The 27,316-nt window shown below is 47.6% G+C and overlaps 1 protein-coding gene and 1 pseudogene across 2 annotated transcripts in view; both read right to left on the reverse strand.

The window, feature by feature from the left end:
• The window catches only part of NHS (NHS actin remodeling regulator), a 350,037-nt gene that overhangs the window by 148,382 nt on the left and 174,339 nt on the right, over positions 1–27,316 (reverse strand). The gene's annotated exons all lie outside the window — the stretch shown is intronic.
• On the reverse strand, positions 25,332–25,464 carry LOC113931705 (annotated as a pseudogene).

Genomic DNA, 27,316 nt, shown 5'->3' on the forward strand with positions numbered 1-27,316 from the left:
CCATCGGCCAGTAATGAATCATTTCTTTAAGCCGCTTGGCTTTACCGGGGCTCAGCCTCTTTGTTTCTGAGGCTCCTTCCAGCTCTAACATTCTATGAGGCTACGAAGACCAGATCCACTTGGAAAACAACCCACCAAGGTCAATTTCACACAGCATGGACCTGTGAGACAAGCAGTGTGATCAAGGCTCACACGTTAGTTGCTATGGCTTGCAATTATATAATAAACAGTTATTACAAAACCAAGCAGTGTCTAGTGCCTTGGACCCGGGCATGAGGGCAAAGGGGGCACCGTGCTATCTGGCGGCTACAGAGGATTCCTTCTTCATTATGGAGGCTGTGGGAATTGTGGTGACAGAGGTTTTCCTCCCCATTCGGAGGTCTTGGAATGTAATCTGCAAGTATGCAGCAGTTTCTGAACATTCTGGTTTGGCTAGTAGAACTTGGGTTTGGTACTGGAAGGACAAACATTGCTGCATTGACACCTTTTGGCCACCAGAGAGCTCCATGCATCCAGCCAGAGGCACCTACTGGATGAGCCAACATGGTTTTTTTAAAAAGCAGTCTGCCCTTCGGTCCCCGAAGCATGGAGCATAGGTGCTATTGTCATTTCTTATACCAGCAAAATTCGCTCATCTGCCCCACCAACAGTAACCCTGGCCGTGTACCTCTGCCTTTTGGAACATGGTACTTGGTGTATTCGGGAGGCAGAGGTTCACCGTGGGTACCCGGTCCCCACACTGGTGGAATAAATTCCTAGCTGGGGGGCAGGAGAAGCCTGGGCCCTCACACTTACTGGTTTTACTGGTGGCTGTCAGCACAGACAGCTACATGTAATACAGGTCTCAGGAAAACTTCTGGTTCTGGGTTTTATTTGCTGGTAGTTTCCTTTTCCTGCTCATAAAGATAACATGTGCCAGCTATGGAAAAGTTGGGAGACACAAACTTGTATAAAGAAGAAAATGGCAATCATCCATCACTCCACCATCCAGAGGAAATCACTGAATAGATCTGGACACACTTCCTTCCAATCTTCTTTTTCTTTTGGGATGTGTGAGTATTCTTACATACTTGATTGGAGTCAATGTATTCTGATCGTTAGGGTGATTTTTCTAGCCTGATGCTTTCCCTTAATTTTGTAAGAGTTTTTTCCATGTCATTACATGTGCAATGCAAGACAATGTGGAGAATTCAGAGCAGCACCAAAGAAAATAAAAACCCCTTGTGTTTCCAGTACCCAGAGATAATCATTTTCACATTTTTGGTGTTCTACCTTCCAGTGACTTTTCTAAGCATGACAGTTAGTTACTTTGACAAAACGGGGACTGTATCATCTATATGGTTTTGCAGACTGCCTTTTTTCACATAAATATTGTATCATGACCATTTCCCCCACATCAGCAAATAGCCTCCCAAAACATGATTGTTAGTATCTGGGTAATATTAATATCTATGAGTCAAGCTTAATTCATTTAATGAATTGCCTACTGTTGGCTATCTGTGCTGATTCCAATACTTTTCACTCCCAATACCATCAGGATGAACAACTTTATACTAATTATACCCCCGTGTTCACATCATTAATTATGCACCCAGCATAAATTCTTAGACTTTGAATTGCTGGGTCGAAGGGTTTGAACACTTCTAAAAGACACATTCCAGTGGCCACACTGTCCCCCAGAAGCGTCATTATCATAGTCCCACCAAGACGGCCTGAAAGTCCCTGTCCCATCCACACTCACCCTGGGGATTACTGATTTTAAAAGTCTTCATCCATTTAATACACAGACACACACAGAGTCATTTCTCATGAGACATTTAAAACCTTGTGTCTTGGCCATTTTTATCTCTTCAGTGAATTACTGAGAACCTAATGAGTAGGTAGGACTGTGCTGCATGTTTAATGACAATGATCACGGTCTTCCAAAGAGCCATGCAGATAAATACCACAATCTCCATCTTACAGATGAGGAAACTGAGCTACAGAGATCTTAAGTGTCTTCTCGAGGTCACACAGCAAGCAAATAGCAAAGTTTGGCTTCAAATTCAGATCGGCGATTCCCAATCTCATGCTCTGCTTACAACGCCACATTGCCTCCCTTAGATATTTTTGAAATGTACTTTTCTAGAGGACAGAAGGTTAAAGAGCTTCTCTGCTATCTGTAGAAGAAACGTCACAAGACTGCCTTGCCACTGTGTCTACTCGAACCTCTGAATCCAGTGACCTCTTGTTTACAGCTAAGGACTCTAGGACCCTGAGGAGTTAGATGAATTGCTAGATCTGAGTTTGACCAAAAGATGGGGGAAAGAGGGCAACAAAATACCAAGAGCACAATACTCTGACAAGCTCTTTCTTGTTGCTCTGTCTTTGCGCACCGGGTTTCCTGTTTGGATTTCTCTCCCTCGTCCACCTGGTGACTCAGAGAAAATATCAGGCCCTCTGCAAAACCTCCCATCATTTTTCAAGGCAGAATTAACTGTCTCTGTGCACCTCTGTACTTATCGTATTACGAGCACTTACTGTATTATGTGGCAGAGATGTCTAGTTGCCCCACAAATGTTTTAAGCCCTTCGCTTCCATAGGGATCATAGGGATGGGGTTGATGATGGAAAGTGGCTGCCCAGGCGGTGTGGATTTCTGGCACCCCACCCACATGTGGCCATGTGACTTGTTCTGGTGAATGGCACGTGAGCAGGCACAACCTTCTACTGCCCCTGGCTTGCTTACTGCTTGTGAGCTCCATCGTTTGAGAATATGATACTTGGAGCAAGACAATCACATCGCAACCATGACACCACGAGCCCAAGGGACAAAAAACCAACATGATAAGGATGGAAAAGCAAAAGTGTGGGAGGAACCTAGAGTGAACAATATTGTCCAGCTACTGAACCAACCCTAGAACCATCTACCTTCAGACATTATTATATCTTGTAAGATAATTAAATATATTTTTTAAAGATTTATTTATTTGAGAGAGAGAGAAAGAACATGAGTGGGGGGGAGGGGCAGAGGGAGAGGAAGAGAATCCTCAAGCAGACTCCCCACTGAGCGCAGAGCCCCGTGGAGGGTTCTACCCCAGGACCCTGAGATCATGACCTGAGCCGAAATCAGGAGTCAGCCACTTGTCCAGCGGAGCCACCCGGGCGCCCCAATAATTAAATATCTTTATCATTTAAGCTGGATATTCTATCTTTGTAGTCAAAAGCACCCTACCCCTGTGTTTAATCATTCACCTCTTTCATCAGATTAACTTCCAAGAGCATCCTTTGCATTTAATTCATCTTTGTATCCTGTTCCTCAGGCCTATTACAAGGCTCTGCAGGGCCTCAACAAACATCCCCTGAATCGAATCCACCAATGGTGTTCAATTTTGGTAAAAGATGGTGCTATGCCCAATGATTCTTGATTTCCACTGGCCGATTCCTATAAGAACGTATATACTTAAAACCAAACTCTTCTAACTGTGGCTCCACGAAGCTCCCCGCCATTCACACAGCCCTACAGAATTTGTGAGGCAAGGGTTCATTTACTGCTTGCTAATTAGTCAAGTGCTGAGCGGACCACGTGACTCATTTTTACATTATTGGCACAACTGCACAATTAGCATTTTAAAAGGTTTTCTAGGAGGCTGGCCCAAGTAAGTTTATCTTGAAAAATGTCACAAAAGGAAAAGAATAATTAACAAACCAGTTCCCAAGCAGATTTAGTGGACCGTTGGCTTCAGCCTGAAAGGCATTGCATGGAAGACTTGCTTTTAGTACGTGGCCAAGGAAGTGAGTTTTGCCGGACTTGAGCCTCGAGGGTCCCAGCCCTTACCCACAGAGCAGCGGACCCGGTGGGAAAGGGATAGAAGGTCTGGCGCTCCGTGGCGGTACGTGGTTTCTCTACTGCTCGGTTCAACAATTAACTCACGCACCTGCTCAACGGACTCCAACTCCAACTAATTGGACAGTTAACAGTTTGGTCATTTGTTTTTGGAAGGAGCTAAAGAAGCATGTGAGAGGCATCTCATCTTTGTTATTAAGTGAAAAACAAAGTGCATTCTTTAATGGAGATTGGCAGTTGCTGCATAAATTAATCAATAAGTTAGTATATGTCACTGTATGGGTATGTTCCCCTAGAAACTCCAACAACTTAATCAACACTGGCTTGGGCATTAGGAAATCTGCTTCTTACGCTCCCTCCCCTCCCCCCCCCAAGTCACTAATAACACAAGGTGACTCTAGGCAAGTCACTTAAGAAGTGCAGAGAAAAATCTTGTTACCATTCTCTGTCCTGTGACTCCCTGAGAGTCCAGAAAAGAGACCTAAGAAGCCCGCATGAAGTCGACAGCAGAGTGAAGAGATTTACTCCAGGACCACCCTGCCATCTTAGAGGCAGAGCAGCGGTATGGTGCTTCTCCCTGGTGTCGCGGTCCTGTGTTCGCGGCGTGTCAGCCCAGCTTCCCAAGCCCTGGAGGACGGGCAGGGTTGACGAGAGGCCTGGGCTAAGGAGGTCATGGCTTCTACTCCTATCAGGGCTCAAGCAATATTAGGGGCCCTCTCAGGCCTCAAGTAAATGGCTGTGCCTGCTCACAGAAGGTGGCCAGGGGTTGTGCTGCTAAAATGGGGAACCTGATCTCTCTACTAAGAAAGCAACGGACAAGGTATGCTGTCACTCTGTCAGCTCCCTGGGGGTTTCCAGTCACATCTTCTCTCAGGCATCTATCTTATTATTATCAAATGTTCTTGCGGTGACTCTAATTTTATCCTTTTCCTTCATAAGCATTCAGGCAGCTTTTACATGGGTGCTTTGGCTCTAAGTCCCTTGAGGGCAGTGGCCTGTCTCCTGAATCTCTTGTAGCTGGTCCCAGTCCAGGCACGCAGAGCTCCAAGCACCGAGGAGAAAGCCTACAGTACAACAGCGATAGATATGCCTACGCTCACCCAACGGTGTGACAACATGACCCGTTCACCCAACGGTGTGACAACGTGACCCGTTATCACCTCTCTCATTCCCCCAGAATAGCTCCGTAGGGCAGGGACGTCAGCCTCATTTTCTTAAATAGTGACACACCCAGGCCACGGAGAGGTGCAGTAACTTGTTGCAGGCTACACGTGGCAGAGCCAGGATAAGGAGACAGGTTCTCTGACTCCTTCACTGGACTTTTAAAATTAAGTTATCCGATAACAAATACCCTTGGTTTTGAAGGCGGACAAAAAAGCTTCTGCAGTCTGGCCTTGCCTTTTGTCAGGTGGCTTGGAGGTTCTTATTTCTTCTGCTCTCTGGGTACAAACAACCACAAAGATATTTGCCTTTTTTTTTTTTTTTAGGATTTATTTATTTATTTGAGAGAGAGAGAGAGAGAGAGAGCGCATGAGCAGGAGGGGCAGAGGGAGAGGGAGAGACAATCTCAAGCAGATTCTTTGCTGAGCACTGAGCCTGACGTGGCGCTCGATCTCACGACCCTGAGATCATGACCTGACCCGAAACCAAGAATAGGATGCTTAGCCGACTGCGCCCCCCAGGCGCCCCCAGATATACTCTTATTATGGTTTTCACAGTGAAATTGGCAAAATTAACAAACTAGCTCTTTTTCCCACTTCATTAAAAAAAAAAGAAAACAAAACTAAAAACCCACTTAATCTTCCATCAGCTCATCTAGTAGGAGATCTTGGTCCCCTCTTCTATCTAAGTCAGTCTGAGCTATTCTTTTGGCCATAAATCCCGCCATCATAGTCCCAGGAAGTACAGTCTCCTCTGGGGTGATGGCACCCGTATTAAGGACCCAGGGGCTTACAAGAGACAGGGGTTGTGCTGCTAAAATGGGGAACCTTCTCTGTCAGGTCCCCTGTGAGAGCAAAAGACCCATTCCAAATCTCTCCCTCTCCTACTCAAGAAAGCTTAGCATTTCTTAGAAGCCATGAAGAAAATTAAACCACACTGAATCCCACTAAAGAAAACCAAATCGAAGGCCAGGCTTGTTTGCTCACATGGGCCCTGTCCTAAGTGAAAATGCTGTTGGCAAAATACTGCTCACTGAGGCCTGGCCAGACCATTAAAGGTTTGAACCCAGGGAAGATGCAGAGTCAGCACTGATGTATACAGAAAGTATGTACTACTGACAATGGTAGCTAATATTGGTTTAGCCAGAATACATGGCAGACGTTGTACTTAATCCTCACAAGAACCCTATGAGATAAGTACTAATATCATCCCCCCTTTACAGATGAAGAAACTGAGGCACAAGAGTCCAGAAGTCTGCCCAAGGCCCCACAGCTAGAGCAATAAACCATGGTTAACTCTGGGCAATGATTTGGGGAGGGGCTGCTTTCCACTTTCAAAAATTGTATATGTTACTGTTTTATCTTTATTACTTTTTGTGCCACCAGCAAATGACTATATTGCTTTTTAAATTAAAAATATGTAGCCAGACTGTAAAGTGAGCCTAATTCACACTAAATGAAAAAATGGTAAGCTCTTACATTAGTGACAAGTATAAAAAAAAAAAATCTAAAATATTATAAAGGAAAGGACAGTTTTTCACCTTGAAGTGTGGAATCCGGGTCAACCAAGGGCCGTGCAGGATGGTTTCCTAGGGCAACTATTTGTTTGTGAAGAGGTCCTTGAAAGTGGGGGCCCCTACGTGACTGGGGAGGCCTAAAAAGCAGATTTCTTCATATGACAAGGACAGAGCAGCTGAATAAAATTCACGGATTACTGCCAAACCCAACGTTTGCCTTTGGTGCCCCCTCCTTCTGCAAAGCAGAACTCTGTGTGGCAGCCGCCTCACAGACACCAACGTGTACAAAGACCCATGCGAGGTCCACAAAGGCGTCGGGCAAGAGGAAAAGGAGAAACCAGACACCCCGCTCCTCTGCCCAGGAAGCAGGGTGTGGCCACCCAGAGCAGCCTGTAGGCTGGGTGCCCCACACCGCACACCTCCTGCCTCCCTCCCTAGAGGAGGGGCCGACTCCCCTTTGTCCTCCCTCCTCAGAGCCCGGCTGGGGTGAAAGTTGAAACCCAGAGGAAGTTCAACGGCATCCGGATACAATTACTCAGGAAGGACAGACTTCCTTTGAGCCCCTGATTTTCAAATCGGAGAATCTAGAAAACTCGGCCACCTCACCACCTCTCCTCACTGCCCATCATCCCCTCAAAAGGAAAGCTTTTTGTCATCTTACACGGACACAGAATAGCCTGTCTCAGCGACGGACTTATCCGCTCTGATCAGGGCCTCTTCTGCGCCAACTTCTAACTCTCTCAGAGAAGAGAGAGAGAGGAAGAAGAATCAGGGACATCTGCTGGTTGCTACATCCATCTGCGCAATTGGATCGATCATCTCCATTTTGGAAGTGGCCTAAATATATTTTTACATGAACATTGTTCTAAACAACTCAGTAAGAGTCAACTTACAGCTCATACAGTTGCACAGGATTTTCCCTAGAGATGTATTATCCCTCGTCAAAAACCAACAAAGGCAAATCTACAGGGAAAGCGGATAAGAATTTGTGGACACGAAGAGGGGCAGGCCGGGGCAGTGTGAAGACTGACTTTCCCTTATTTCGTTCTGGAGTCCCATATGTGCTGGAAATCCGCGCCCCCCCCCCCCCCCCCCCCCCGCCCCAGCTACCAGTTTAGCTGGAGGCCCACAGAATGCACTTGTATAATTCCTTTGCCGGAAATCATTTGTCTGGGTGGTCATGCCTGGTGGACATTGCCATGGTAAATGAGTTTGGCTCAAAATTAACTGCTCCAGATCATTCTATTGAACACAAGATGACTCATTTAGGGAGGAAGGGGAGAGGAATGATTTGTGTAAACACCTGGAGCTCAGGCAACTCTTTACATCCTCAACTGTTCCATCAATACCCGCTGGGAAAAATGAATGAATGGCTCTGGAGGCATTCCTTGTTGAGAGACAGATCTGCGGCATCTTGTCCACAGCACTCACCATAGCCTGGCAGTTTACTGTCTGACTCTCTTCCCTAGAATATAAGCTCCGTGAGGTCAAAGACCTTATCTGAGTTGTAATCTACTCTACCTCCAGCACGTAGAATTATGTAGTAAGTACCCAATAAATATCTGGTCAATATTACTCATGACCAAATTAGCCGTGGGATATCACTGGAGAGTAGCACTCTAAATGGCATGAAGAAAGAGCCTCGTGGAATGTTCTACTCCAGAGGCTATAAAACAAATGTTCAGATGCTTCTCAGAGCAATTAAACCCCAATCCATCATAGGAAGACCTGTGACTCAATCAGTAGGTTGGCACACGGCCCCCGTTCTCATGCACACAGGATCCTGACCATGGTAGCCCAGACTCACAGCGACAGCCCCACCTAGCCCAGTGGCTGTCACTAGTGCGCGTACACGTTTGGGTTTGCATGTCTGCATACACTTCTATGACCAGGGCTTATCTTTTTTACGGAAGAGGAAACTGAGGCACACGGAGACTAAGTGACTCAGCCCAAGTCAGGCAGGGGGAAAGCTGCAGAGGCAGGACTCGCCCCTGAGCCCTGAGCTACAGCTATCCAGACAGCAGGGCAATGGAATGGTGCACCCAGGAGGCCTCTGTGCAGAGCACATTGTGCCCTGACAGGCCCAGGGGGAGTGCCAACCTCCTCCACATCTGAGGGGCCTTCGCACACCCAGGAAAAGCTCAAAGTTCTCTCTCTTCTTCTCAACGCCACCAGAAGAGTAGTTCCTGTCAACTGCGCCCCACCTCGTTGGACATCCCATCTTCCTTCTAGGCTTGCATGGAGTCAAGAGGTAACATGGCCACACGACCTGTTTCTAAAACTCCGTTATGGTATTTCAACCTTTCTTGGAAAAGAAATACATCAATTCTCAGTCATCCCTCCTAAGTAAAAGAGTATAAAGAAAGCCACAGAATTTTCTAAACTCTCCTTTTGGCCAGCAATTCAACTTCACTTCGTACCAAATCTTCTTCCCAGAAACAGCCAAGCAGCAAAACAGATGGCTGATTTGAGTTTTCTTTCTTCACCCTGTTTCCCCCATGATGGGTCTGATAAGTGGGGAAATAGCCCCAAAAACAGGGAACAGAAGAGAAAAGAGGAGGCAAGTGAGGGGACGGAATGAGAGCAAGGCCTAAATACCAGCCCCTGAAAACCCAGCCGAATGACTGAGCTGTGCCTGCCTGACAGGTCTGGCCCAAGAGCCCCCTCCCACGCCCCCCCCGCAAAGAAAGCGAGCGGGAGACGGGGCCCCAGCAACTCTCAGCAGAGCAAACAACACAACTTCCTCGCTCTGCAATTCTGGAACCTTTTTTTTTTTCCCCCCCTCTTTGGAAGAGAGATTAACATCACTAAATAATAGAAGACCTACATTCTTGAAAATTTAATGACTGTCCTATATCAAGCAGCTGTCAAATTTATTTGCTTGTTTTCCTGACAAAGTGTTTCATCCCAAATGTTCACAGGGGACCTTGCCTTCATCAGTCTCAAGTCACTAAGAGGGGGGTGAGAGGCAACCCAAGAAAGCAGGAATTCCCAATTTCCTCATTAACCCGTTAATTCCAAAGACCAGATCAGCTTGCCTTTCCCCCACGTGAATCCGCAGAACTCACAGAGCAGAGGACAAAGCAGCCACAGTCTCCTTGTACTCAGTTGGAATTATGAGCCGATGCCAACAGGATTCTAATGCAGGCCTTTGACTGCTCTCCCTTCCTTCATTTTGCTTCATGGCTGGCGGTCCCAATGCCCAGAACATACTCTGAGGTAGCTCCTCTCCCTCTGGCCCCCAGCCTCTCCTCCCATCTCTGACTGGAGGGAAGGGGGCTCTCTACTGGGAACCCTCTGGTGCAAATGCCAAGTCCTTCCCCAACACCAGCTCTCCACCTTCCTCCCCAAATGCTGACTTTGACCAGTTCTCTGTCCACACTTTTACTCCTCTCAGGAAAAAATAATAGCAGGAAGAGGCACTGTCCTAAGTAACCTGAGCTTTGTCCTTCGCCACTGATGCCCGTGCGGGGTGGGATATTAAAGTTGCCCCTCATCTCCCTGGTAACCCACTCCTCAAAGCCGCGCCTTTGAGACCACCCCACCTCTAGTATTATGGCGGCATGGTCCCAGGAGGCAAGAGAAAGTGAAACTCAAATTTCTCCACTGTGCAGGAGAGACACCCCAGGCCCTTGAAACTAATGATTAAGCTTCATTTTTAATTATAGGGGAATTTAAACTAGGTATGCTCTCCAATTTCCTCCCTGCCCTTCCTGTTCCAATGGTCTTGGCCGTGGCCAAGGTTGGCCATTGAAGTTCAATTGGATTTCAAACAGAGTGGTAGTTCCTGACATGCATGCACCATTCACTGAACATTTACTTCTTGGCATCCGCTGTTAGCCAAGCTCCCGATAGAAGTAAAACAGTCCATGTGAGCAAAGAGCTTCATCTGGAGAGAAGACAGACATTCGTTTCCTGCCCTTAATGACTATTAACAGCATTAGCTTCTGCTTGGAGACTGATTTGGAAAATGAGAAGGGAGAAGGGGGGCTAACTGTGGGGGCAGCCCACCACAGAATCAAGCAACACAGCCTTCCCTCTGCAGGAGACAGAAAAAGGATGGAGAACCTGAGTTAAAATTGCCAACAGCCCCCCACACCTCCTGCCGCCGATGTCCCTTGCTTAGCTTACTTTCTTTAGTCCAGAGCAGTTACCACCTCCCAGCACACAGTATACTCTGTATATTCATTGTGTTGTTTGCGTGTGGTCTGTCTCCGCCCACTAGATCGTGGCCACGAGGGCAGGGATTCTGTCTGCTTCACTCACTGATCTAAGGCCAGCACCCAGCAGAGTATATGGCACATAGTAGGTGCTCAGTAGATATTTGCTGAATGAATTAATGAAAACCAGCAGTCCAAGCAAATCTTAGCTTCAAGAACCTAAAGAGAATCGCACATCCCAAATTTGAACCTGGCGTTAAAAAACAGTCCAATATATAGCCCATCTTTGAACAAAAGTCCCATCTTTAATTCTGGCACTCAGAGAGTGAGTGAGGAAGGGGCAGCCTAAGAAATATAACTGGATGAATATTTTTAGGTTCTTGTCCTGTTTTGGGTTCCCCCCAAAAAGCAGCCCCTGAAGGGATGATTTGGGTGCACGAGAGGATTCTAGAAATCTGAGCAGAGTGGGGCAGGGATGGTGAGACAGGGGAGGAAAGGAAGCCGATGTCAGTTACTGTCGGCGATGGGGGTTGGTCCTGCTGGAGGTTCACCGGGAATCTGTGGAACACAGATCACAACAGTCCCACTAAGGGGGAGGGGGAGTCTAGGCTTCGCCAAATCTCCCCACTCCTTGGTTAAGGGTTACTGGTGTGTGTGTGTGTGGCGGGGGGGGGGGGGTTGTCGAGTACACCCCTGCAGCTCAGAGAAAGCACTCGGCGGCCAGAGAGGCTGCAGGGGCCGCGCCCTGGTGGGAGCTGTCCCTGAGCAGCACACTGTCTCCTGAGCCACAGGTGGCCTCTGGGGGGGACGTGGGGAATACGGCTTGGGCACACACAGCATCTGCGACAATTCTCTGCTCTGTTTCCTTCTGAACCCGGTATACCTACACGAAGAGGGGTAATTGGTTTTGTTCTTTGTTAGATGTCACGTCGGCCTGTGTCTCATTAGCCTGGTTGCCCGATGTTTAGATTTTTCCTCTCCTCATCAATAAAAGCAATTGAAGTGTTCCCTTTGGGGAAAAAGAGCAAGAGAATGGAATCCTGTGGTGTTTGAAGAAGAAATGAGGCTGCTTCCAAATCAAAATAGCATCAAGACAGAAAATAGGGGGGAAAAATGCCTGCAGAAAGTTCCACTTTTTCTCATTCATTGTTAACACTCGAAAATAAAGCACTCTATAAATATGAAGCACTAGCATGTTTGGAGAATATCAGCCTACTCAAGTTTAAAACACGACACACATTCCCGAGAAGCAAACTGTAAATTGTATCATGCACTGAAAATTATTTTTTTCACTTTTTACTTGCTTTTCAAATGCAAGACTTCCCGGCCCCAACAAGCTGATCAGGGGAAATGTTTCTTGCCTGGAAATGGCAATAAATGTTTAAAAGGAATTTGAATTTCACCAGGTTTACAGATCTGAATTTGATTGCCTGCAAGAGAACTTTGGGCTGAGATCATTTACTGAGTTATTGGATTTGCCACTAGCACACACCTTCTTGTCCACTGGCGTGCACGCACACACACACACACACACACACACACACACACACACACACACACACACACACAGTGGGGCACGGGGTGGGAGCATCACCTCTGGGCTGCAGTGAGCTCCTACAAACCGCCTCTCCGGCACTGCAGGAAATGGAAGCAGCATAGTGAGAGAGTGACACACCTACTGAACGCTTACCATGTGCCAGGCACGGGCGGAAGCAGGTTTTTCTGGTTTTGGCAGAAATACAACGTACTCACGAAATGCCTTGGACAGACAGATCTAAGAACTGGCTATAATACCAGTTGTGATGATTTCATAACGTCAACTGATTTTCTGCTGTATGTCGAAAAGCATCCCAGCCTCACTTCTGGTTGCTAACGGCTGGCATTAAATATGAAACTATACTGTTTATGCTCTGAGCATTTCGACATTAGGAACTAATTTAATCCATATACCCCGTGAAACCAGTTACTCTTCTGGCCCCATTCTACAGAGGAGGAAAACAAAGACACAGAGAGGTTAAGTTGCCCAAGATCACTCAGCCTGTAAGTGGCAGAGCCAGAATTCGAACCCGGGGATTTGGGCTCCAAGCCTACTTTCTTAACTAGTGACTACCCCGGTGCTGGGAAGCGGGAGGGCTGGATCCCAGCCCAGACTCTACCTTTACCCACGTGTAACCCTGAAGAGGTAGGAAACCTCTCTGGGCCTCTGAGTCCGAGAGAATTCTTCATAGTTACCGGGTGGATACACTTCCCTGATCATTTCCACTAGCTTTTAGGAAAATTTTAGGAAAATGCTACAAGTCTTTAATATGAGATATTGAGTACTGGCAAAATTAAAGAGCCTCATTAATCACAGCATCATCCAGTACAGCTGTTACAACCTTGATGTTGTACACCCCTCAACAGCGTAAGTGAAGTGCTCACCCCATGTTTCACAGACATATTTTGTATCATCTCTCGGATAAGAATGATATCTCACTCATCTCTTGAGGGGCCACAGGAACACTCCTGACATCACCCTCCACTCCCACCCCTTTGCAGAGATGAGGAAATGGAAAGAGTTTCACGAAGGAGAGAAGGTGGAGGAAAAGAGAGAAGACAGAATGAAGACAATACAGACCGGCTTTTAACTCCCCCAGAGTCTGTGCATGCATCTCCCCCATGATGGTATTTGAAGCCAACTGTTGGCATATCAGTGACTAAGCCAAGAACACCTTCCTAAGTCAAATGTGAATGATTTCTGAGGTGTTGGTATTTGTGGGGCCGCTTTCTAGTAGTATGAAAAATTAAGGTTGGAATGATCTATAATTCACTTTAGACCGAATTTTGAAATTTAGATGGCTGCGGGTGTATAGATGGTTGAGTCCAAGCTGCTTTAAGATATGCATCATATTCTCTAATTTAGGCACATAATAAAAGACGTACTTGACCTAATCAAAATGAAGAAGATGCCACCTAAAATTGAAACAGCGAACTACCAGTAAACCCTAGGAATACGGAGTGGGGAGGTTCCCTGTTGTTGGCATCTCCTGTGCTCGTCTTCATCTCCCGGTGTATGTGAACCTCTCTCAAATGAGGTCCCTGAAGATTTCGTGGGAGCCATCACAGTTGCCTAGGCTCTTGGTTCTCCTTCATGAATTCTCATGATGGCTCATCAAAACGTATAAAGCTGCTTCTTGAGACATGGGTGAAGTTGCTGGACGCTGGAAGTTTGGGGGTCCGGGCTAAGGTAAGAAACACTGGCTCTGCTCAGCAGCTATAAGGGATGTCCAGGTCCATTCCCGTGGCTCTTCCCACTGGGAGGGCAATCAGGACAAAGAGGGAACCCAGAGAAGGATGGTGGGTCTAAAACCCCAACCTTGAGCAACTGAGGTCCACCAGATAACCTTTTCTTTCTCTCCTTGTTTGCTCACCAGTCTGCGCTGGGAGGAGAATGAATACGCTATTTGTTTTCCTTGAAGATTTCCTTCTGATGAGAGACTCCGGGAATGCTTCAAGGCTGGATAAGTGCCCATCCCTCAACCTTAAGATGATGTAAATTGAACAGACCTGGATGGGGTCCATCAAGTCGCCTCTCCTCATCACTGCTCCTTGTGAAAGGGAAAACAATCATGTGTTTATCCTCACTGCTGACAGTGTGCAGATGTGTTTTCTTAATGGCACTTGCGACACGCTTATTTATGCTCTCTGGTGCTTGGAGCCTGTGCTTTTCACATCTCTCCCAGCTGCACAGGGCAAGTCTGTTGGTAACCTCCAATTTTTTCAAATTGATTCTCTTGCCCCGGATTGTTTGTTTTGTTTTTTAAGTAATTTAAACCACACAAGTAGCCCTTGGGAGAAGGGTTATTTAATCAAGAGAAAGTTGTTTAGAACACCACCCATGAGATCTTCCCATAGTTCACCCTGTAGCCGGGACAAAGGTGGGGGGATAAGAAAAAAAAAAAATGAGATGTGCCTTACTGATCTTTCTGAGAAAAATTCAAGGAATGTCTGGAAGGTGGAAAGAGACCAAAATCTATCCACCTCTTTACCTTTATCAGAGAATGTCTCTAGTAGCATAAGGGAAATAGTAACCTTCAATGATGCAAAACTAAGTTCGTGAATGCACACTTAATTCGTTCACATGCTGTAATATTAAATTACTTGAGGGTGAATATCTCCATGATTAAGTATATGCCGTGGGTCTTAGATCCAACCATTTCAGGTGGCTGAGGACAGTGAGGGAGGGGCATCTTAGGTATTCCATAAATGCCATCAAAGGAATAGCATTTCCTGGATACTCTGGACACTAAGAGAACCACTGAACATCTAGCATCCTTCTGCCTCTCCTTCTGCACTGTGCCATGAGGCCAAAGAATCAGTTGCAACAGACACCATCTTTTCTTGCTGTGCAGTGGATCTGTGGCCTCTTTGCTTTGAGATTCCCACAAGGGTACAACTGTCTGGAACAAGAAAGGCCCACGCTCAGGTCTGGAGTGCAAGATGGCAGGTGACCGTGTACAAATCAGACTCGGCCGCCAGGAGGGTGAGGCAAGATGATCCCTAGCCAGAGTCTATCATGTCCCCAGGTAGGCAAATCAGACATTCCAGATACACAGCCATCTGCGAGTCAACAAGTATTTTTTGCACACCTCCCCTGAGCCAGGCAGGCCCTGTAGAATGCTGAGGATACAACGACAAACAACACAGACAGACATGGCCACTGCTCTTCGGACCTCTCAGTTCGGTGGGGGATGCAGAGAGAAAGCAAGGAGCTCATCAAACAAATGAAAATACTTCTCAGCTGTGAGAAGAGCGGCGAAGAAAAAGGTGTTGAGAGACAGAAAGTTGGGGACAGAGGGCACCCTGAAGTCAGAGCAGGGTTCTGAAGGAGGAGTGAGGGGAACAAAAGTGAGGAGGGCACCGCACGTACAAATGCCCTGACGTAAGAGAGAGCTTGTGTGTGGTTAAAAGCTGGTGACGGGCCGGCGTGCCAGGAGCGCGCTGGGCCCGGGCGAGCGTGGCCTGGCTCGAAGCCGGAGAGGTGGGCGGGCCTCACCAGGTCAGGAAAGGCCTCCCAGGAGGCCTGGATTTCACTCTAAGCGCAACGGGAAGGGAACGAAACGCTGGCGGAGGGGCAGGCCGTGGTGTGGCCCCGTGATGGCCGCGTGCAGAACGGCTGCATGCGGGATGGCCTGCAGTGAGCAACAGTGGACACAGGGCCCAGAGAGGAGGCAGCTGCTGTGGGCCAGGCAAGAGGAGGTGGTGGCCTGGTCTCAGGCGGTGGTGCGAGACAGGGAGAAGATGAGGCAGATGTGAGTGAATTCTCTTCTGCCCGTGTTGTCACTGCCTCTCGTAGTGATGGATGGAAGCCATAGTAAAGGAGATCCTCGTGTCTAGGTCCTGGGAATACCTGGGACTATTCCAGGCCTCAGTTCCCCATCTGTCACAAGGAGATGAAACGGCACAAGGGCGTTTTAAGATTTGCTTAGACCCAGTGCTGAAAAAAATTGTTAGCTATTATTATTGTGACATCGGATAACCGTAACTAATATTTCCTGATCACTTATCTTGTGCCATATGCTCGATACAGATTATCTCACTTAATTTTTACCCTAAATAGTGATAATGCACATGGCAAACCATATGGGTTCTCCATTGCGCTAGTACCAACATTCGTGCAGCCTGTCTGGAGGGGGAAGGCCTCCCGGGACCGCTTTGTCAATGAGACAACTCCCCGAGATGCTGCTCTGGGACTTGGGAGAGTGGAGACGCGGACAGCTCTGGCCGGTGTGCCCGGCCACAAGTCGGCGTTCTGCATGTGAGCTCACCGGGATGCCGGGAAGGCGGACTGGCCTCCCCGGCCTCCCAGCCTCCCTGGCCTCGGTAGCCACACGGCAGGGCGGCGGCCAGGGAGACGCTCGGCTGCTCTGCGGCCTCTCGGGAGAACTGCCTGCTGCTCGTGCTGGGGCTTCTTCAGTGTGTTTTACAGTCAGACAGGACGACTGGGCGGGGGGCAGAGGGGCAGGGGGGCCTACAGCTATTTCTGGAAGGAAGAGGAAGGGAAATTAGGGAGGGAAAAGAATCTTTTAGCAGCTCGATTCACACCTGGAACTATTTGAATGCCTCCTCTGTCTTCTTTTCAGCTAGCTCCTTTCACCTTCTCCCTCCGCTTCCCTCCCTCTTCCTTCTGCTTCCCCCTTCTCCTTCCCTGCTCCTTTCCCTCTCTCTTTCTCCTCACTCTCTCCCCCCAACCCATCTGTCTGTCTCCCTCACACAAACACAGCCACGCGCATGCACGTGCGTGCACACAGCTGGGAACATTCTTCTCCTCACTGGCTGGCCTCTCGCCGGGCTCGGGGGCACGGCGGCACGGAGGGGACGTGAAAGCTGGGGAACCCATCCATTTCCTCCTGGACAAAGGGCAGGGGTGCACTTCGCTTGTTTATTTATTTTCCCCTTCGAAGCTATAGCTCATTCCTGAGTAGATGAGACAGCACATGACCCCGGTGCAGTCTGCCAGGGACCCAGCCCGTGTGTCTGCGTGGGGGACCGAGCCGAGGGGGAAGGAAGGCAACTGTCTTTCTCATTTAGGTCATCTCAGAAAATGAAGTGAGCGGCCGCGGGGGGATGGGCAGAGCTGCTCCTGTCCAGAGGGACTGCACAGAAATTCCATTCTAGCATCGCCTTCCGCCCAGGCCTTCACACAGAGGTGCCATGTTCTCGTTCTCTCAAGCACTCGGCACACAGCGGGTTACTGAGAAACACCAAGAATCAGACCACTCTTGGCCCACACTGGGACATTTCTTTTACGGCTTCTGTAATTATTTTTAAAGTAAATGAATTAACTATAAGCCTCACCCTAGAGGCCAAATCTTCAGTTCAGTGTTAAGTAGAATCAAGATGAGACCTATTATTAGCTTCATATCAGAAAAGGCCATTTTGCTTTCACATTCGAGAGCACAGAAAAGGGCTTGGCTTGACAGGCAGATGAACAGTAGTAATAATGTAACTCTGAGAGGTATATCTGGTGGCCGCTCAGCACCCCGGTGGGCCTGGTAGCCCTTCAGGGAGTCACGGGGCCTAGCGGGGTGGACAGAAGTCGGCTCTCAGCGGCACGAGGCCAGCCCAAAGTCAGGGATATTCCTAGTGCATCTCACTGAGCCCAGGAAGGAGTCCTCGGTTTTTCCTCTCCCATAATCACAGGCTGTGACAGATGGGATAACCAGGTGTGTCAAGTGGCTTTTTAAAGGAATAAAGTCCTGGAATAAAAAGCAAATGCTAATTATCTCCAAATCTCAGTGTCCTCCCTCATCAAGCAGAGCAGGAGAGGGAAGGTCAAGAATCCCAAGCTCTCCTCCAGCTCTCAGCTCCGAGAATTCGTTCATTTACTCATTCATTCATTCACCCATCAAATGTATTGAGGAACAACCAGGAACCAAACCCTGTGCTATGTGCTGGGGACGCCATGAGCAAAGAGAAAGACAGAACTTCTCTTCTCGTGTAGGTAGAGTCCAGTGGGGGCTGGTGCATGCAGCAGTAAAGAAATAACTCATAAAGAATTATTGTAATGAGCACTAACTACAGTTTTTCTTAGCTAAGAAAGAAAGGGCTTCCTAAGGCATCTGCTATAGATCAAAAGAGACAGTTAATGAAACCATTAAGGTAGAAAGTCAATTATTGCCCGCCATTTGTGAGGAAATTCTCAGTTTGAAATACCCACTTCCAAACTCTAACAGTGGGAAACAGAGGCTTAAGATATTTTCAATTATACAGCCATGCCTAGGAGATGGGTCACGGCTGCCCCGAGCATGGTTACACTAGGTGTCTAGGGGTGACATCTGTATGTGGTGGACACACAGGAGCTAGACATATGAGGCATCCCCCACATACAGCTGCCGTGGAGGTCATCGTCCTGTAGGGCAGGCACTTGACCTTTATATGGCTTTACTCATGCATTCTTGACCCTTTCTCGTGGCTTCCAAATACAGAAGTCAGAAGGATTCTTGAAGAATGGGACTGAATGGTGCCCCCTGTGAGGCTGGTGTGAGGGCCTGGGACACTTGGCTTGTGAGTGATGTCAGCCAACCAGCTAGCAGTCTAGGGCAGCATGGCTTTGCTGCTCACTATTCGAAGTTATACTCCGATAGGTTGTTAAAAGCCATAAAATTACCAAGAGGTATGTATCAGTTATCTACTGCTCTATAACAAACCCTCCCCAATCTTATTGGCTTCAAAACAATGATTTACTCTTTCTCATGACCATGTGGATCTGGGGGGTGGTTCTTCCGTGGCTTTCGCCTGGCCTCACCCTTTTGACTGGGTTTGGCCAGAGGACTGGCAGACTAGAACATCCAAGAGGGCCCTATTTACATGTCTCATTGGCGGTGTTGGCCATTAGTGGGGTGCCTTGGCTCTCTTCCACAGGGCCACTCATCCTCTAGTCACCTACACCAGCTTCCTTACAGGGCAGTCTCAGGGCAGTGGTCAAGGCGGCCAAGGCGGAAGCTGCCGGGCCTGTTACAGGTCTAGGCTCTGGCACTCGACCACCACCACTCCCACACATTGAACCGCTCAAAGCAAGTCACGAGGTCAGCCCAGATTCAACAGGGTGGAGAACAGACTCCACCTCTCCATGGGAATCACTGCAAAGAATGTGTGGCCATATTTAATTTACCGCAGGGTGAGAGAGAAATCTTGAGGGGAATTTTGCAATGTGGTTAGCCTGTGGTATGAGGCTCTACGTGGAAAACACTGGACTCGCCTTAGAAATGCGACTGAGGAAAGTCATGCGCCTAAACAAACACTTCCACATTCAAGAACCAGGGGGTTTCAGAAGGTGTTCAGGGCATAGCTCTTCAAGTCTGTGTGTATAGGGGGAGCCATATAAAAACGGCTGATATTTGACCATTTGGGCCACGTGAAAAAAAATATGGCAATTTCATGGGCTCTAAGTTAGCACAGGCTAAAAAACCCCATGTGATTTAGAGCTGTGAGGGCATGCATGTCCTGGGAAGACAAACGTCCCGGCCGGGCATCCGAACGCTGCCAATCCTCTAGGCACGGTGTCCGTGCAATCTTTCCACTTCAGTGTGCATCCGGGATTCTGAAGCCATACAAGAGTCATCACGTGAAACCCCCAAGTCACACAGAGCACTACAGTGACTGCTGGATTCGAGGACCCACTAGGCTTCTATCTGGGCCAGTGGTTCTCAACCAGGGCTGCTTTTGCCCCTCAGGGGACATTAGCAATGTCTGGAGATATTTCTGATTGTAACAACTAGGGGGAGGTGATACTGGCATGTAGTGGTTAGAGGCCAGGGATGCTGCCAAACATCCCAAGATGGTCCGCCATAGCCAAGATTTAGCACACCCTAAATGTCACTTATACCCAAGTTAAAACCCTGGTCTAGGTGAATGAGAGGTCACTTTCCAGTACGAGCCTCCATTTCCTCATCTTCAGCAGAAAATAATACAGTTGCATTCTAGGCTTCTGTCTACTTCTAAAATTCTACTCATTACGCGCCTGCAATGTTATTGTACTTCTTGGAGTTTTCAGATTATTTAAATTTTGTGCGAATAAGGTGCCAGGGTGCGTTTGTGTGTGTGTGTGTGTGTGTGTGTGTGTATTTAAGTGGCCTGGTGGTATCAGCTCATGTGCCCTGATTAGATTAGCTGTAGGAACAAACACAGTAAGACTTAGAAAATGAGTCTGGAAGAAGCCAACAGGTTGGAAAATTACACATCGACACCGAACTTTGTAGAATAAGCATACCACTGCCCCTCTGCGTGTGCCTTTCCCCTTCCGCCCCTCCTGCCATCACACACTTGCCACCCCCAGAAACCACACGCCGCCCTTCCTTCTTGGCTTTCCATCCAACCTCTCATCACCCACCAATCCCAGAGAATGGCAAAAATTTTCTTGCGTGACTGATCAACCCTGTGAGGTTTTTGTGGTTAAGATATAGAGTTCCCCCCAAAACCTCTCTGAATCTAAACAGGATTGCAGTGACATCAAAGCTTTTCCTCTTTGATGCCTTTCATCTTTTTCAGCCTCTGGCACTCTACCCACCAGCGTCAAGTCAATTAATTGAAAAGTCACATTAGAAAGGCCCGCCACTGTGAAGGCCCACCTCCTCAGGTCTGGGTCGTTTGAGAAAGAACAGAACGGCCCGACGGCCTCCATATTTCTGGAGCCTGTCTCACCTCCGCCCCTGTCTGTGTGCAGCTGAGGCTGGTCCCAGGTGATACCAGCAAGCTGGAGGGAATCTGCTTTGCCCATCAAACACTATACAGCCGGCATTGAAATCGAACCTGGCCTGGTGCCCATCCTGAAACATCACCTCATCCTCATTTCCCTACCCAGCTGTGGCAGGTGGACTCAGCTAGCTTGACCAGAGAAGTTAATTCGTAAGATCAGACCCTTTCTCTGTTGATTTCTTCTGCGCAGCAGATGTTCAACCTGTGGCCTCACATATGGAATTCGTAGCCATTTCCCTTGCAAAACGCACGCCACAGTCACAAGGAGAACCTAAGCCGGGATGGCCTGGCCCAAACCACGACACAGAAGTAGCTGAAGGAACTGCTTTGTTACTGGGGAGTCGCTACCCAGAGTTCAAGACACTGATCTGCCAGCACCCCATTTCAACATTTCCCGACTGAAATTCTCGAGAAAAGGCTTCAACTGTTGGTCCACAGCCCAGGAAGAATTGTAGGGGTTCGGGCAAGGATACCCCAAATATGCAGGAACTAAGGAGTCCACTGAAAGGTATTAAGATCTGGAATTTTATACCTGCTTCTTTTTAAATGTAGGTATAATTTACATACAGTGAAATACACAGATTTTAAATATACAGTATGATTAATTTTGACACACGTATATACCATGGAACCCACACCACTATCCTTTTTTTAAAGCTCTCCTTCTTTAAAACATTTTTTTGTTTATTATTCCCAATCTCCGATCACATTTTATTAAAGGGTAGGAATAGTTATAGAGACCATAATCGGGAAAGTCTCCCTCCCCAACAATACACATGCACACCCCCATGGGACCTAAGCAACCACCATCATTGCCCTCTGGAGAGCTCTTGCACCTCTCACCTGGGTGCACTGCAGCTGACTTCCAAAGGCCACTCTCTGCATTGCTGTGCCTGGCTTTTCTCCCCCCATAACTGAGAAAGGCCATGCTATCCATAGGCCTGGCCAGAAATGGTGGGGAATTAGCAATCCCCAGGGAGCATCTCTCTCTCTCTCTCTCTCTCTCTCTCTCTCTCTCTCTCTCCCTCTCTCCCTCTCTCCCTCTCTCCCTCTCTCCCTCTCTCTCTCTCTCTATAAGATTTTATTTATTTATTTGAGAGAGAGAGACAAGGCAAGAGAAGGAACACAAGCAGGGTGAGTGGGAGAGGGAGAAGCAGACTCCATGCCGAGCAGGGAGCCCGATGTGGGGCTCGATCCCAGGACCCCGGGATCATGAACTGAGCAGAAGGCAGATGCTTAATGACTGAGCCACCCAGGAGCCCCAAGGGAGCATCTCTTAACAAATGACTCCTGGAAGTTGGAGTATTAATAACCCAGCTCCCTTACCCCTCAGATGGGAGCACTCCGAATGTTCTACACTAAATCCCAGGGTCTCCCTTGGGAATCAGCTCCAGTTGCTCCCAGTGGTAATTCACTCAATAACCTTTTCATGGCTTTATTCCCTTCCCTGACACCCTTACCCACTCTGCTGCCAGTGTTTCCTTCACCTCTCAAATCAACTACTTGCACTTCAGCCCTTGTCTCAGGGTTTCCTTTTGGGGAACCCACACGAAGATAGTCATCCACAACCCCCTTACAGAATCTACCATTTGGGGCAATAGTGTAGGGTTTTTCTCTATTATGTACGCATATACACACACATAAGGAAAAGGCTGAGAACAAATATCAGGAAAGATAAAAGCCAGAAATTCCAGACTCTGGTTCATCTGGTCTTGGATTCTGTTCCTGACCAAGATATACATTTAGATCCCCCATATCATCCTGAGACAAATGTGCCCCCAACTCCCTAATCTTCCTTCTCACAACCCTTAAGACTTTTCGGTATTTATTGCACTATTTGGGGAGGTTAACATCGTGGTTTCTGTCTCCAGGGAAAGGGTCTCTTCCCTGTTTCAGTGCCTCCTTTTTCTCATTAAAACTTCACCCATGAGCCTGGGTCATTTATTTTCTAAAGACAGGCACCAAGAAGTGGGTGGCTCTCCAATCCTGAACCCAGCCCTGCCAAGCCACACTTTCGGAAGGCACAAGGGGTGTGTGTGTGTGTGTGTGTGTGTGTGTGCGCGCGCGTGCACGTGTGTGTTATGCACGCGCTCACATGCACACTTGCATGTGTGTGGACCACAAAGGGACTCTACCTACCGCCTGGAAAAGTCAAAAGCTGGGAATGCAGGGAAGAGGGCTCCACTGTGCTCTCCCTCCCTCCAAGGCCCTATAAAGGGGGACTTTGCATCTCAATACACTCTTGAGACTTGTGTGAACCCTCTTCCCATTCCCAGGCAATGGAGTAGACACAGCACCTCTCTACCCCTCCCCAGTGGGTGATCTGGCAAAAAGTAAGAGAAGAGGCCCATGGGGGTTGGGATTGAGAAATTTTTTCTCTTTCTGCCTGTTCTATCACCACAGATACTGTTTCCCACTACTACACAGCAATGGCATCTGTTCAGCCAAGGAATATGGTGTCAATGGGAAATTCGAGGGAATTTAGAGCAAGACAAGGCTCATTGACCCTATGCCTTGGATGACCAACTTGGCAGGGCAGAGGGATGCCCAAGGCTTTCTCTATAAACCAGGCCTCATTGGACATCCATTCGCGTCAGGTTCATTACCGAGAGAATGAGCTATCTGTAAAGACATGGGAGTTGCTCTTGAGCAGAACCGGTGGACAGGCATGGGGGTGGGTGACATTCTCCTCAGACGAGTACTTTGAGAGATTGTTCTCAGGACGCTGAAGGCCACCATCATTTCAAGGCCACTGGGGGGCCAAGTGGAAAAAGGCCTTTGGGTCGGACTATTACCTTGTGCTGCCCCCAAGTCTCCTTCGGCCAGGCCGAGGCAGCACAGTGGGCCCCTACAGTTGAATTCAGCAGTTAACAAACTTATATTTGAATGGCTAAAAAATGTGATCACCTGAAAGACAATAGAAGGCTTTGTTCTAAGCAGAGAGAAAATAAGGGAGCATTCAGCCCTCCCAAATCTTTATGCTGAGACCAGTGGAGTCTGTTTTCAAGCCGAAGGCTGTTTGAAGTGTGTTTATATGCCTACACAGTGCTGAACTGTGTGTTGGAGTTAAAGCTGGCAAGTGAGAATATTTACGTCACCCTGATATCATGAGGCTGCCCATCATGTAATAGTGGGATGATTCAAGACGTACACATTGCACAGTCTTCCTTACATGGAGAGCTGAACTGAGAGCACCCCCTGGGTTTCCCAAGGACAGCACGGTATGGGGAGCTTTTGCCTGATTCTGAACTTGGAGATTCTTTTAACCTCACTGGAAGTCCAAAGAAGGGAAATGACTCTTTCAATTACAGGAGAGTCTAGCAAACCCAATCCTGAAGCTCCCTTCCAGGTGGCTAGCCTGTGATCCACAAGTCATCACTACAAATCAACATGAAAGTCTGCCAAGCCACGCTGAGTAAGACCACAAAGACAGGTCTATGTGGATTCCCATCCCATGGTGCTGCGTTTCCTTCAGGGAACTAGCTCCTCTCCTGGGCGAAACAAAACTCCCAAAGGCCAGCATTCATTGGAGCATCTTCACTTGATGGAACAGCCCTTCCTGGCAGCCATCCAGAGAAGAGGTAGATTCGAGCCACTTCTGATACTTTTGCTGAACTGGACACGAGTAACAACTCACAAGTAACTCAGATTCCCTTTCCCACCCCTGGGAAATCAAAAGGCATTAGAGTTGTGAAGAAGACTGGTCTTCATTTTCTTTACTATGTACTGTTTGTTGAATGAATGAGTATAGGAACGAACAAATGAATCAGAGAGTGAATGAAACAAACTTCAAAGAAAATAATCTTGGGATCAAATGAGAAACCAGGAGGAACACTCTCTTTTTGTGGCATCCCAAACTTGTCACCTTCCAAGACACAGTTTGCCCAGCCCACTCATGAAGTAATAAACAGCCTGTGAGGTGGGTAAGAGATCTGGAAGAACCTTTCCTCACCTTGTCCAGTCCCTACTGTGTGCTGGGCACTGCCCTTCAACTTACAGGTGTTTTCTCATGGATTTAATCCTCCAGGAATCGTTGAGATGGGTGTCATTCCTCTCATTCATCAGATGAGAAGACTAACGTTCAGAGAGTGTAACTTTCCCAAAGTCACCTAGTTGGTCAGGGGTAGAGCAGGGGCCAAGATTCAACTCTCTGGCTGCAAAGCTCATACAAATCCCACTGCTCTGGCTAATGGGGAACCTCAGAGAACAGACTTCTAAAAGGTACTGCCATTACCAACTTAGCAAAGGTATAGTTGAGGAAATGAAAAACACTTTTGGTAGGACACTGACATCTCTTTAAATCCAGTAATAAGAAAAACATCCTTAAATGATTTTGTTGTTCATTACAATGGGCTTTGGAGAGAATCAGATGGGGGTGGGAAGCAGAAGCCAAGATTTAGCAGCAAATATGTGGCCACCACTGAGGATCAAAGAGTTTACAATGCCAGCAATCCGTTATATTTTACTTGTAAATATATTTTTTTCTTTTGGGGAAAAGTTTTCAATTAGCAATAATCGCGCCTCGGATAAACCTCATTGGCTACGATACTGCCACTGCGCAAAGCTTATTTTTTTCCTTTTTAAGGCTTACTGTAAAATATTTCAGACGTGTTGTGCTAGGTGGACCTGTAAGATGTCCCCATGGTTCCTCACCTCCTGGTACTCATGTCTTCGTGTAATCCTCAGCCTGAGTGTGGGCTGGACTTGGTGACTGGCTTCTAACGAATAGAATACAGCACAAATGATGGGATATCACTTTCAGAAGAAGCTTATAAAAGACTGTGTCCCCATCCCCCTCTTTGTCTCTCAGAGTCTTCAGTCTGATAAACCTGGCTGCCATGTTGTAAGCTGCCCTATGGAGTGGGCCACAGAGCAAGGAACTGAGGCTGGCCTTTGGCCAACAGCCAGTGAGGAATCGAGGCCCTTGCTCCAACAGCCCATGAGAATCCAAATCCTGCCAATAACCACATGAGTGAGCTTGGAAGTGAACTTTCTGAGGCCCTTCAACAGGCACACAAGTGAGCTCCTCAGCAAATCCATGCCCAGTTGAGCCTTGAGAGGACAGCATCCTCAGCCAAACACTTTGATGCAGCTTGTTCCTGAAGAGGGAGCCCAGCTAAGCTGTGCCCAGATTCCTGAGTCACAGATGCTGTGATATCATCAATGGGTACTGTTTTCAGCCACGAAATTCTGGGGTGACTTGTTATGCAGCAACAGATTACTAAAACAAAAAGGCACAAAGCATAATAGGACGGATACCTGTGTACTGCCCATGCAGCTTAAGAAAAAAATTAAACACACACTCAAAGCCCTTCTTGTATTCCACCCGATCACATGCCCCTCCTTGCTCCTCCGATGTAACCAGTCTCTCAAACCAGACTCTGGAATGCAAGTCTGTAATATACCAATGCATTCATATACGTATACATATTTGGTTAAACCATATGAAATTGCCAATATTCAGCCACTTTTTTACCTACAAAAATAGCTCTTTTATGTGATTCAACCTAATAAGTCTGAACACACACAGCTAGAGCTCTTTATTTATAATGATAATGCTACTGATGGTAATCATTGCCTAAACTTACGCCTGGCCTAGCGCACAGCTGTGGGGCTTTGGGAAAACTCCTTCACTTCTCTCTAGTTTCTTCATCTGTAAACTGGAGACAATTGCTGATACCTACTTTGTGCAGTTAAGTGAAGATTTAATATGATGATGTGCATACAGCCAGGCACGTGTGAGGACCTAATAAACAGGAGCTGCTGTTGTTGTTTCTCTTGTCGTCTCTGTGATCGGTTTAAACCTGACAGTGGTCCTCAACCACACGGAGGGTCTACAGAGGAAGCCTTTGACATGTGGCCATTTGCAGGGCCTGCGTGACCTTCACTCTGCACGGAGACCTCTTATTCCAGCCTCCCCTCATTTGCCTTCCCCAGCCTGATCTAGGGTTTGGCCAGAAAGCCCAAAAGAATACCCTCTCTCTCCTCTGATGAGACTTCTAAGTCAGCCTCCGACAGATCAGACGCAAAAAGCTCGAAATCCTAGGAACAATCTCTCCTGCAGTCCAGATGTTTCTGTTACTCCTGGCCCCAACCTAGGAAGTATTTCAAAAGAAGAAAAAATGAAAATAAAATCCAGGCTTGATTCTCCTTCATAGCCTACCTCAAAACCCCTTAAAATGCAGTCTGGGACTGAAGGCCAGGTTCAACAGAATGTGTATTTTATCCAAACCCGTCTGCTCTTCTCTCTTGCCAGCAACACATCTTAAAAAATCTAATCTCTGTTGTCTTTACATGAATCTAGACCAAATGTGATTTCTCCCCTGCATGTGAAAATAAATTATTTCAAATGTAATTTCAAGGGCGGATCTCCAGATGCAAGCTGCCTGCCACTGCAGCGCCAGCAGGAACTCCCAGG

The sequence above is a fragment of the Zalophus californianus genome, chromosome X (assembly GCF_009762305.2).
Source record: "Zalophus californianus isolate mZalCal1 chromosome X, mZalCal1.pri.v2, whole genome shotgun sequence".
Taxonomy (NCBI): Eukaryota; Metazoa; Chordata; class Mammalia; order Carnivora; family Otariidae; genus Zalophus; species Zalophus californianus.